The sequence below is a fragment of the Cavia porcellus genome, unplaced genomic scaffold, assembly GCF_034190915.1.
Source record: "Cavia porcellus strain 051 isolate PalLab524CR breed Dunkin Hartley unplaced genomic scaffold, mCavPor4.1 scaffold_6, whole genome shotgun sequence".
In the NCBI taxonomy this organism is placed as follows: domain Eukaryota; kingdom Metazoa; phylum Chordata; class Mammalia; order Rodentia; family Caviidae; genus Cavia; species Cavia porcellus.
In genome coordinates this window covers 59,909,232-59,918,286 of record NW_026947489.1, presented here as the reverse complement: position 1 = coordinate 59,918,286, position 9,055 = coordinate 59,909,232, and the positions used below count along the sequence as shown (strand labels likewise).

At 47.4% G+C, this 9,055-nt stretch overlaps 1 long non-coding RNA gene across 1 annotated transcript; it reads left to right on the top strand.

Annotated features, from left to right (window-relative positions):
* Positions 1 to 1,768: 1,768 nt before the first annotated feature.
* On the top strand, positions 1,769 to 6,460 carry LOC134476265 (uncharacterized). Its single transcript, XR_010047848.1, has 3 exons — positions 1,769 to 2,158; positions 3,086 to 5,188; positions 6,051 to 6,460. It is a non-coding gene; the product is annotated as an uncharacterized LOC134476265 (long non-coding RNA).
* The last annotated feature ends 2,595 nt before the right edge of the window (positions 6,461 to 9,055 follow it).

The window sequence follows — 9,055 nt, the reverse complement described above, 5'->3', positions numbered from 1 at the left end:
ATGGGACCTCCAATCCTCGTTTTTTTTTTGGGGGGGGCGGTACCAGGAACCGAACTCAGGACCTTATGCTTGCCAGGCAGTTGCCGTGCTGCTGAGCTATATCCCCAGTCCTCCAATCCTAGATTTTTGGGGACTCTATAGATTTTTACAGTGGTTGTACCAGTCTGCATTCTCACACAGTGGATAAGGGTTCCTTTTCCCTTCAGCCCCACTAGCATTTGTTATTGGTTGATTTCTTGATAATAGCCATTCTTTCTGGGGTGAGATGGAATCTCAGTGTTGTTTTAATTTGCACCTCTTGAATGACCAGTGATTATCGGGAACCCAGCCAAAAGTCCTGATTGTCTCTAGGACGCCATGAGAAAAATAAAAAGAGACAAGTATTCCTTCTATGGCTGAAAATCAATGTCTCTGGATCCGACCTCCCCTCCCAAAGCAGCCACTCTTTATTAGCTGTATCCAGTGGTACGTAGGGCTAGCGAAGGATTACCAAAGACTATGACTCCAGAGGGTGTAGATAACCTTATTATTTTTTTTTTTTTGTCTTTTTCGTTTTTATCGGTACCAGGGATCAAACTCACGACTGCCTGCTTGCAAGGCAGGCGCTTATGCCGCTGAGCTAAATCCCCAGCCCCTGATAACCTTATGTTTAATGAAAGGTTTTTGCCCTGGTATAAATTACCCCACCATAAGACAGTTTGCCATCATTTTGTGACAGGTCATAGGGTAAATGGTCGCCATCTTGCTGTCCCTCATCATGGGACAGCAGCAGCCATCTTGTTGCAGGTCACATGATGACCAGATGCCATCTTGTGCTTCCTCATCATTTCACCACCAGCAGCCATCTTGTTGTGGGTTACATGGTAACCAGTCACCGTCTTGTGCTTCCCTGTGCATGGTGATAAGTGACCATTTTATGGTCGATCACCCTGTAATTGCCCACAGATGCCTGCTGAGCAGTTGGCTGATCAGTGGCCATCTACTCCTCCCACTCTACAGCTTTCTCAGCCTCAGCCCTATTACCTGTTTGGGAACAGGCTGTTCCTTTTTTCTCTGCTGACCTATCTCAGATTAACTGTAAATTAGGTTCTTTTTCTGCTATTCTTCTTTCAAGAGATCTCTGTTAATTAAACTACAAAAAAGTTCACACTAGTCTTTATTATAATTTAAATTGGCCAAACACATTTGAGAGCATTCTGATTTTGTAAGATGTTTGTCAGTTTGCTGTGCATCTGCTGTCTGTTTGTCCAGTCTGTTTGTACTGTCCAGATTGTCTGTCCATGTTTGTCCATTTCTCTGCTCTGAAAACAGCTGTTCCTTTTTATTTGATCTCAACAATCTTTTCTCTTTCCCTTTTTCTTTTGCATTTGTAGATCATTTAATCAAGGTTTATTTATTTAAAAAGCATGCTTCCACCTGGGTTGCTAGCTGGTCAAAATGAGATTGGGCAAGACTTCAACTGACCGATAAGAAAGCAGCTGCCTGGTAACTTTAACCAGTTCTTATTCATTAATTAGAGGCCCCAATAATTCCCATAGCCTTATGAGAGACACTCCAACTAAAGTTATAAAAATATACTAAGATTCTTGGTAATACAAAGGTTTTTTATGGTTAAGATAATTCATTATTGCTGATCTTATTGTACACTCAGGCCTTCAAATATAAAGTTGGTATTGTTTATGATGATAAACATCTTCTTTCAGATCCAGACATCTGCCTTTTTCTTGTGCTCCAGCCAAGAGATCCAAGTTAAACAAACACGAGGTCACCAGTCAAATGATAATTTTTAAACAAAAAATTGTGTAATGTCCATTAACAAAAGGACCTAAGAGCCATGTGTTACAATTGCTATAACCTAAAAACAGTTTCTAAACTTAACTGTCAGCCCCACTGCTTATGCTTCGATTGTACAGGCCTTTGAATATATATATTTTGATTATATGTTTTGATTAAAGTTTGTTCTTGCCTAGAAAGCGCCAAACCCCAAGGCATCATACAGATGAAAACAATAACAAATATGCTAATTTCCTTTTAGATTCCTTTAATTGGGATCCACCAGATCTTTTCCAGAAAAAGGTGATATGATGCATATTGGGGCCATAATCAACTGGCCTTGAATGACAGACACCACGGCTTAGCTCTCTCCTAAATAAAAAAGGTAAAATTAATAACACAGGTTATCCTCCAAAATCAGATGGCATTAGACATTCTAACAGCACAGGAGGTACTTATACAACTATAAAACCTAAATGTGTGTATGGCAAATGAATGATATGTCTGTTCCTAGAATTCCCTGGACCTTATCCTTATCCTCATTATGAGAAGCCATTACTAAATTTATACTCATAAGTACCCTGTTGATTCTATTCTATTATTTGGCCCATACATACTTAATTGATTCTTTGCCTTTGTCTCCTCTAGACTTAAAGCTGTGTGCCTACCCAAGATGAAAATGCCTGCTAACTACTGAGGGCCACTATTTGAAAGCTCTGCAGAGTATCCCTGACTGCCATCCAATAACTTCAACCTCTTCAGACTGAATTGGTCATTGCCCATTACCCCTCATGGCAGTTAGGGTTACTTCTTCAGAGGGAAAAATGTTACAGGTAATTGAGTTAGTTAAAAATATTGTAGGCAGTCAGACAGGACTAGGGCCTCATAGGAGCCAGCACAGAGGACCAGATGTTTTGTGACGATGGAGGAGACAGATACCTTCCACTGTGGGCCAGATCCCAAGACAGAAGGCTAAACTCAGCCCTTAAATTCCTTAGGGAGACCTTTTTGTATTTTCAACAGCAGAGATAAAACTCAAAAGGAAATATCAATTAGCATTAGCACTTGGGGCTCCTAAAATAGGTAAACCAAAACAAGGCAGAGCTGCCCAAGACCTCCCCCCTCCAACCATGCTTCAAATGCAACAAGAAAGGACCCTGGGTGAGAGAGTGCCCCTGCTCATGAGTTCCTCTGGAGCTCTGTCCTCTCTGTAATCTCAAGGGTCACTGAAAGAGTGACTGTCTTAGCTGCCAGAGAGTGGATAAGCCATCCTCTAACTCCCTGCTCTCACATGTGATCTCGTTACCACCAGATTCATCGCAAATTGATCTACTTGGACCTGCTCCTGAAGACCGATGGGGCTCAGGGACCACAGACCCCATTAAGGTATCCTTCTCAGAGCCCCAAGTCCCACTGGAGGTTTCAGGTAAGACAGTCTCTGTACTTGTGGACATACAGGCCATGTATAGGATTCTTCTTGAGTTTTCAAGCCATTATATTAAATCCTCAGTCTCTGTCACTTTTGGCTGTAGTGGCACCAATGGCATCAAACACAGCCTAGAAAATGACAGAGTGAGCTAACTATTAATTTACTATTTTTAATCATATGAACTAGATTTGTGGTTATATAATAGAGTCTAAACAAACTAGAAATGTATATATAGTGTACAAGTCATCAGTATGCCGATTTTCCCTCAGAGGTTAAAATTTAAAATGAGTTAAGAACAGAATAGAGAAGTAGAGGAAGAGAAAGAGATCAGAAGTAAGGTTGGGGAACAAAGGGAGATCACACTAAGCTTGGGGAATTGCTGCTGAAGACAGGAGGGAAAAAGAGAAGAAAGACATAAAAAGAAAAACATACTAGAACAACAACCACCAAGAGGCTAAAACAGACTCATGTAAAAGTAAGATCAAACAATGGAGGGAAAACCAAAGACTAAATCACCACCACTATAACAAAAAACAACATGGAGAGAGGAAAAAACAGACAAGAAGAGAATAGAAAAAGTCCGCTTCCAGGATTGTTTCTGCTTTCACTGATAGACAGTGTGTGACAACAGAGTCCTGATCCATTGCTGTCCAGCCCAGCAAGCCAGAAGAAGCTTTTTATTGGGGCAGTGGATAGTCTCAGTGAGCCTGCACTTTCTGGCTAAGATCAGACTCATGCGGCCTGCAGCTCTCTGCACACCTTCTGTGGTCCTGAGTCCGGATGGGAGCCGCTAGATGGAGCCAGCAGCAGCTCTGAGTTCTGAGGTCAGCCAGCCCCTCTCTTAGATGGTCCCAGGCCAATTGTTCTCTCACTACAGGGTGACTGAGCCTTCAGCACTCTCTGCCAGCCAATGCAGTCCTTCATACCCACTACTGCCCCTGTCTGCAGAGGCCGCTGAGGTCCCAGCCATTCCCGTGTGTGCCCAAGTTTGAACTGCTCCCAAGCTGAGTGTGCGTTTGCGAGATGGTGCAGGTGGCTCCTTCTTTTTTGCTGAAATTTTTCTCTTCATTCTCGTCATGGGCTTCAATTCTCACTTTGGTTCCTTTGTGGGTCCAGGGGACCCACTTCCCTTCACTTTGTCTTCTCATGTTGCTATATTCCAGTGTCTGGACAGCAACTCTCTGAGAGGATCTTTCTCTGCTGCTTATTCCTCCACCGTCTTGGTCTCCCCCGACACCATCGTGTTTTACAAGCACTCAGCCACAGGCACACCCGTGTAATGTGTCCACACCCATTACAGACACCAGTGCTCCAGTGGCTTTGGATCCTGAAGTGCACAGTTCTTCTTTGCAGTGGCTGGGGACACATAGCCTGGACCTCCCTACTCCTCCAGCTGGGTCCTTCCACAGGACCTTACCTCTTTGGTCAGTTTTTAGGCCATCTGATGACCATTACAACTTTCCCCTAAAATTTGCTTCCAAACAATAAAAAACATAAGGATTGGCTTATACTCTCATGGAGTTTCACACACACACACACACACACACACACACACACACACACGCCAGCTATGATGTCACTGGGGATAGGAGACTTTAGCATCACTGCAGACTGATGAGACCATTGTCATACCTGTGATCTGTCACTAACCTTATGTCATTGGGTGGCAGATGACCACCTTATGTATAATACTTATCTCCAGGTAAGATGGGTACAGGCCCTTGCAGTCCACCCAAAGGAAGGACGTTTGCTTTCCAGGCTTTGCCTCTTAAACTTCAGGTACCCACTTTGATCCAAATAGGGATGATGGAGACACCCAGTGTTGGCAGTGAAGAGCCCTCTCGGTGACCTGGGGCCACAGGGCCCAGAGGAGGAATGACATCCTGAAGACTTCTCTCCTTTCACCCCACCCTGTCCTCTCTTAGGTGACCCAAGGGCAGAAGTGAGAAACTGAGCAGACACAACTGTTGCTTTGCTGATGCAGAGGTAAATACTGACAGAACTTCAGCTGCTAATCAATATCTACCTTAAGGGACAGGACACCCAGACTTCAGATCTGGGACATGTGCCCCCATCTCCAGACTCCCACATGACCCAGGCATCGGGCCATTCCAGCCAAAGTCCCCTGGAAGTGGCTGGCAATGAGCTGCACCCGGTGTGCCTATGTCCATACACCTGTCCTGGTTTGTGACAATGGCTTTGTGTGCACAGAACCTCAGTGCACAGAGCTGGCTTAGGCTCTCCCCAGGAGGTCAGGCCCTGGCTTGGCACACCAGCTTCTTACTGCGGGGCAGACCTGATATTCACAAAGGTGGTGCCCACTGCTTAGACAGAGGAGCCATGACAGGCACAGAGGCTTAAGGAAAGATGACCACAGAAAAGAAACCACAAGCTGAAAGTGGACAATTCTACCCACAAAATATCCTGTCCCTGTGCATTGGGAAAAGAGGGACATTGTTTGGCATTGACAGGGGCTGCACCCACCCCCAGCTGCTTCTGGTGTGCCCATGGACACAGCAGCAGAGGGTGGGACCTTTAGGAGGTGGTTCCGTCATGAGGCTCTGCCCTTGTCCGTGGGTCAGGACTGTTATCTTGGGAGTGGGTTCCATACCAGAGGGTGGGTTGTCCCCCCAAAAGATGCACTCGCAGCAAGGAGGCTCTTCCAGATGCAGCCCCTGGACTTCCAGCTTCCAGAACTGTGTGCCCAGAGATTCCTGCTCCTTATGCATCCCCCCAGTCTGTGGCCAAATTGGAAGCAGATAGGGGCTGAGCAGACTGGAGAGCTTCCCTTGCAGGCCGTGGGAAGTGAGCTCTGGCCCTCACCCTCTTCTTATACCTCTTCTTGCAGTCTTCCTCAGCAAGAGGTGCTGTCCTGGCCCAAGTCTCACCCTGCTAAGGCACAGCCCATTCAGCAGACCCTGACTGTGGGTTGCAGGCTGGGTCTCCTGCCTCTGGCAGTTCCCACTCCCCAGGTCCTGGCTGCACCCAGTTCCACTCCCCTCTGCTCTCTCCTGCTCATGGAGGTGTTCTGGAGCCCTGCAGCCTCTCTGTGTTCCACACAGGCTGTTGCTGGGACCTCGGAGAGGAGAGCAAGGGATCTGCAGGGAGAAGGAGTGGACAGATAGTGCTGGAGACGGGAATCGAGTTTTCCTTATTAAAGGGCCCTGGTAACTCCTGCTGTTGGATACTACATGGCTTATGGTTCTCTTTTTAGTGAATAAAGGAAAGAATTAGTGACCTGTTAAGAAGAAGAAGAAAAGATGTATATTCTGCAGGAAACTCTTTTTAAGTTCTTTGGTTTGTTCCACTCACCTTTTCCTTCTCAATAATATGACTAAATCCCCAAGGTCCCACAGCCAGAGAGGCTCTCCTGGGGGTTGTGATGGCTACAGGTGAAGCCATTGGGGTGTGGAGCTCATCACACCTGAGGCCAGGGCTGGAGCCAGGTGATGGCCTCCAGGACTGAAGGTGAGGAGTGGGTGGTAGTGACCTAAAGGTGTCAGAGTGGGGGGACGTCACGGGAGAGCATTCAGGGGCACTGTCCATGTCATTAAGGGCTCTTCTCAGACTCAGCACACAAGCCTGTCTCCAGGTCTTCACGTCCCAGTTTCTGAGGAAGAGGAAGACGTTGGTCTCTTGGATCAGGACCACCTCTCACCATGACCACACGCACACTTGAGCATGAAGAAAAGTCCACCAGGGCAGCAGTGGGCTCTGACCACACAGTGTGTGTGTGTGTGTGTGTGTGTGTGTGTGTGTGTGTGTGTGTGTGTGCAAAAGAGGCAAAGAGGAAGCACCCATAGAAATCAATAGCAGCCAAAGTACTTGCACACCAGTGCCATCCTCTGGATGAACCCAGACGTGGTGGCACACAAATGGCTGAATTCTAAGAGCTGGTTGATGAGCACAGTGTGGCTGGTCACCCCCTGACAGGCACAGGGCACTGAGCTGGCTGGGAGGAGGTGACACAAAGATGCCCAGGAAGGCAGCTGACAGCTTGGTCCACACAGAGCCCAGTGGGAAACACTCCCAGGCTGTGGTGAGAAGTAGACCCCACAGGCCGTGCTGTGCAGGGCGAGGCCTGGGCTTGAGTCACCTGTGTGGGGCCTCGGGGCTCAGGCCCCACCAACAGGTCTGGCTCAGGTCTGGCCATCTCCACCTACAGCAGTTGAATTCAGCTACCTCCTGGTCCACAACACAGGATAAGAGAGGGCATTGTCCCAGTGGTTTTCAGTACGACCTGCCTGAGGGATTTTATCGTCACTGTCAGCACTGCTGATCGCCTCTGTGGACTCCCACTTCTGTCTGAAATCTGCTGGTACCCAATGATCTTCAGTCCCTTTCCGCTCTGTTGTACCACAAAGATGATTGATTAGACCAGTTTCCGGTTTCCATGGTGATGAGGTTGCTATGGTAACACCTCAATTAAAGCTGGCTTGGGCCAGGCCACGGAGAGAGATCTGCTCTCTCCGCATGCGCAAGCAGCCCTGTGCTGTCTGGGGAAGGCACGGGGCTGGGAAGGTTTGGGGACTTGTGCTTTCCTTCCTACCTTTGTCTGAGCCCGAGTAGTTCCTCTGTGTGAGTCCTGATGCTACCTGCTTCCAAAGATTGTGGTGAAGAGTCAGTGAGGTGGCTTATTTATTTATGTATTTCACAATAAGTGAGATCTCAGCCGTTTGCTGAGACAGGGTCTTGCTAGAGACAGAGTTTTGCTAGAGACAAGGTTTTGCTAAGTTCCCTAGGATGAGTTTGAACTTACGATTCTCACGCTGTTGACTCCTAGAATGTTGAGATCACAGAGCCACACCCCAAACCAGGCTAGAGATGGTGCCTCTGAAGCCAGTGAAAAGCTGCATGTTCAGAAGTCTATTTGGTGCTCTGGTCCTGGTAGGGCTGCTCCTCAGAACTCTCGCAGTTTCCCAGACGGCAGCTCTAGCTTATCCCTCTCAGATCTGACTTTCCACTGGAGGTTTTTGATGAAGCACTTTTATTAAGCATCTAGGGGCAGCACTGATCCTTTCCCAAAGTTGGAGACCGCAGGCAGCAGCTCGCTAACTTCCCAAGCCATTCCCCAACCCTTGGAAAGCAGCCTGGGCCACTCCTTAATAAATAATGCAGCTCTGCAGTTATACTGTTAATGATGTGATCTTTACTACCGTATTTGCAAACCAAAGCACTTGCCGGGAGTACAGATTTGGGCCTGTTGCTGTGAAGATGGAATTGATATTTAAATCAGGAGACACAGATCAGGAGAGAACAGCAAATCACGCGTCCTGAAGAGGGTCCTTCGTCCAATCAGGTGAAGGCTTCAGGAGGAAAGAGCCCAACCCAGCATACCTCTAGAGCACAGCGAGCCTAGTCCCACAGCCTGCCCTTTGGGCCTCAGACTTGCAGCAACCCAGTGTGGGAGCAAGTGTCCTCGCCCTCTGTCCCTTCCTCTCTTCTCCCTCTCCGTCTCTCTCTTGTTTATCCCAAAGACCTATTTCTCTGTTGTGCGTGCCTACCTGCCTGTGTGGGTGCGTGTGGTACTGGAGAGTGAATCCAGGTGTTTCACACAGAGCTACACCCTAGCACATTTTAACTTTTTATTTGGAAACACAGTCTCACTAAGCTACTAAGTTGCTCAGGCTGAACTAGAACTGGGGTCCTCCTGCCTCGGCCTCCCAGAGTGTTGGGATTATAGCCTATACCCTATCCCCAACTGGCTGCAGAGCCTTCTGAGACTGTAGAAAATGTGGGGAGGGACCAACGCAGGGCACAGAGCTGTGAGAATTGAGTGCTAATGAGGTCTGGGAAAATATGCAGCAGCTTGGTCCTTCGCAGTGATTTTTCTGGGTTTGAAAAGTGCAATTA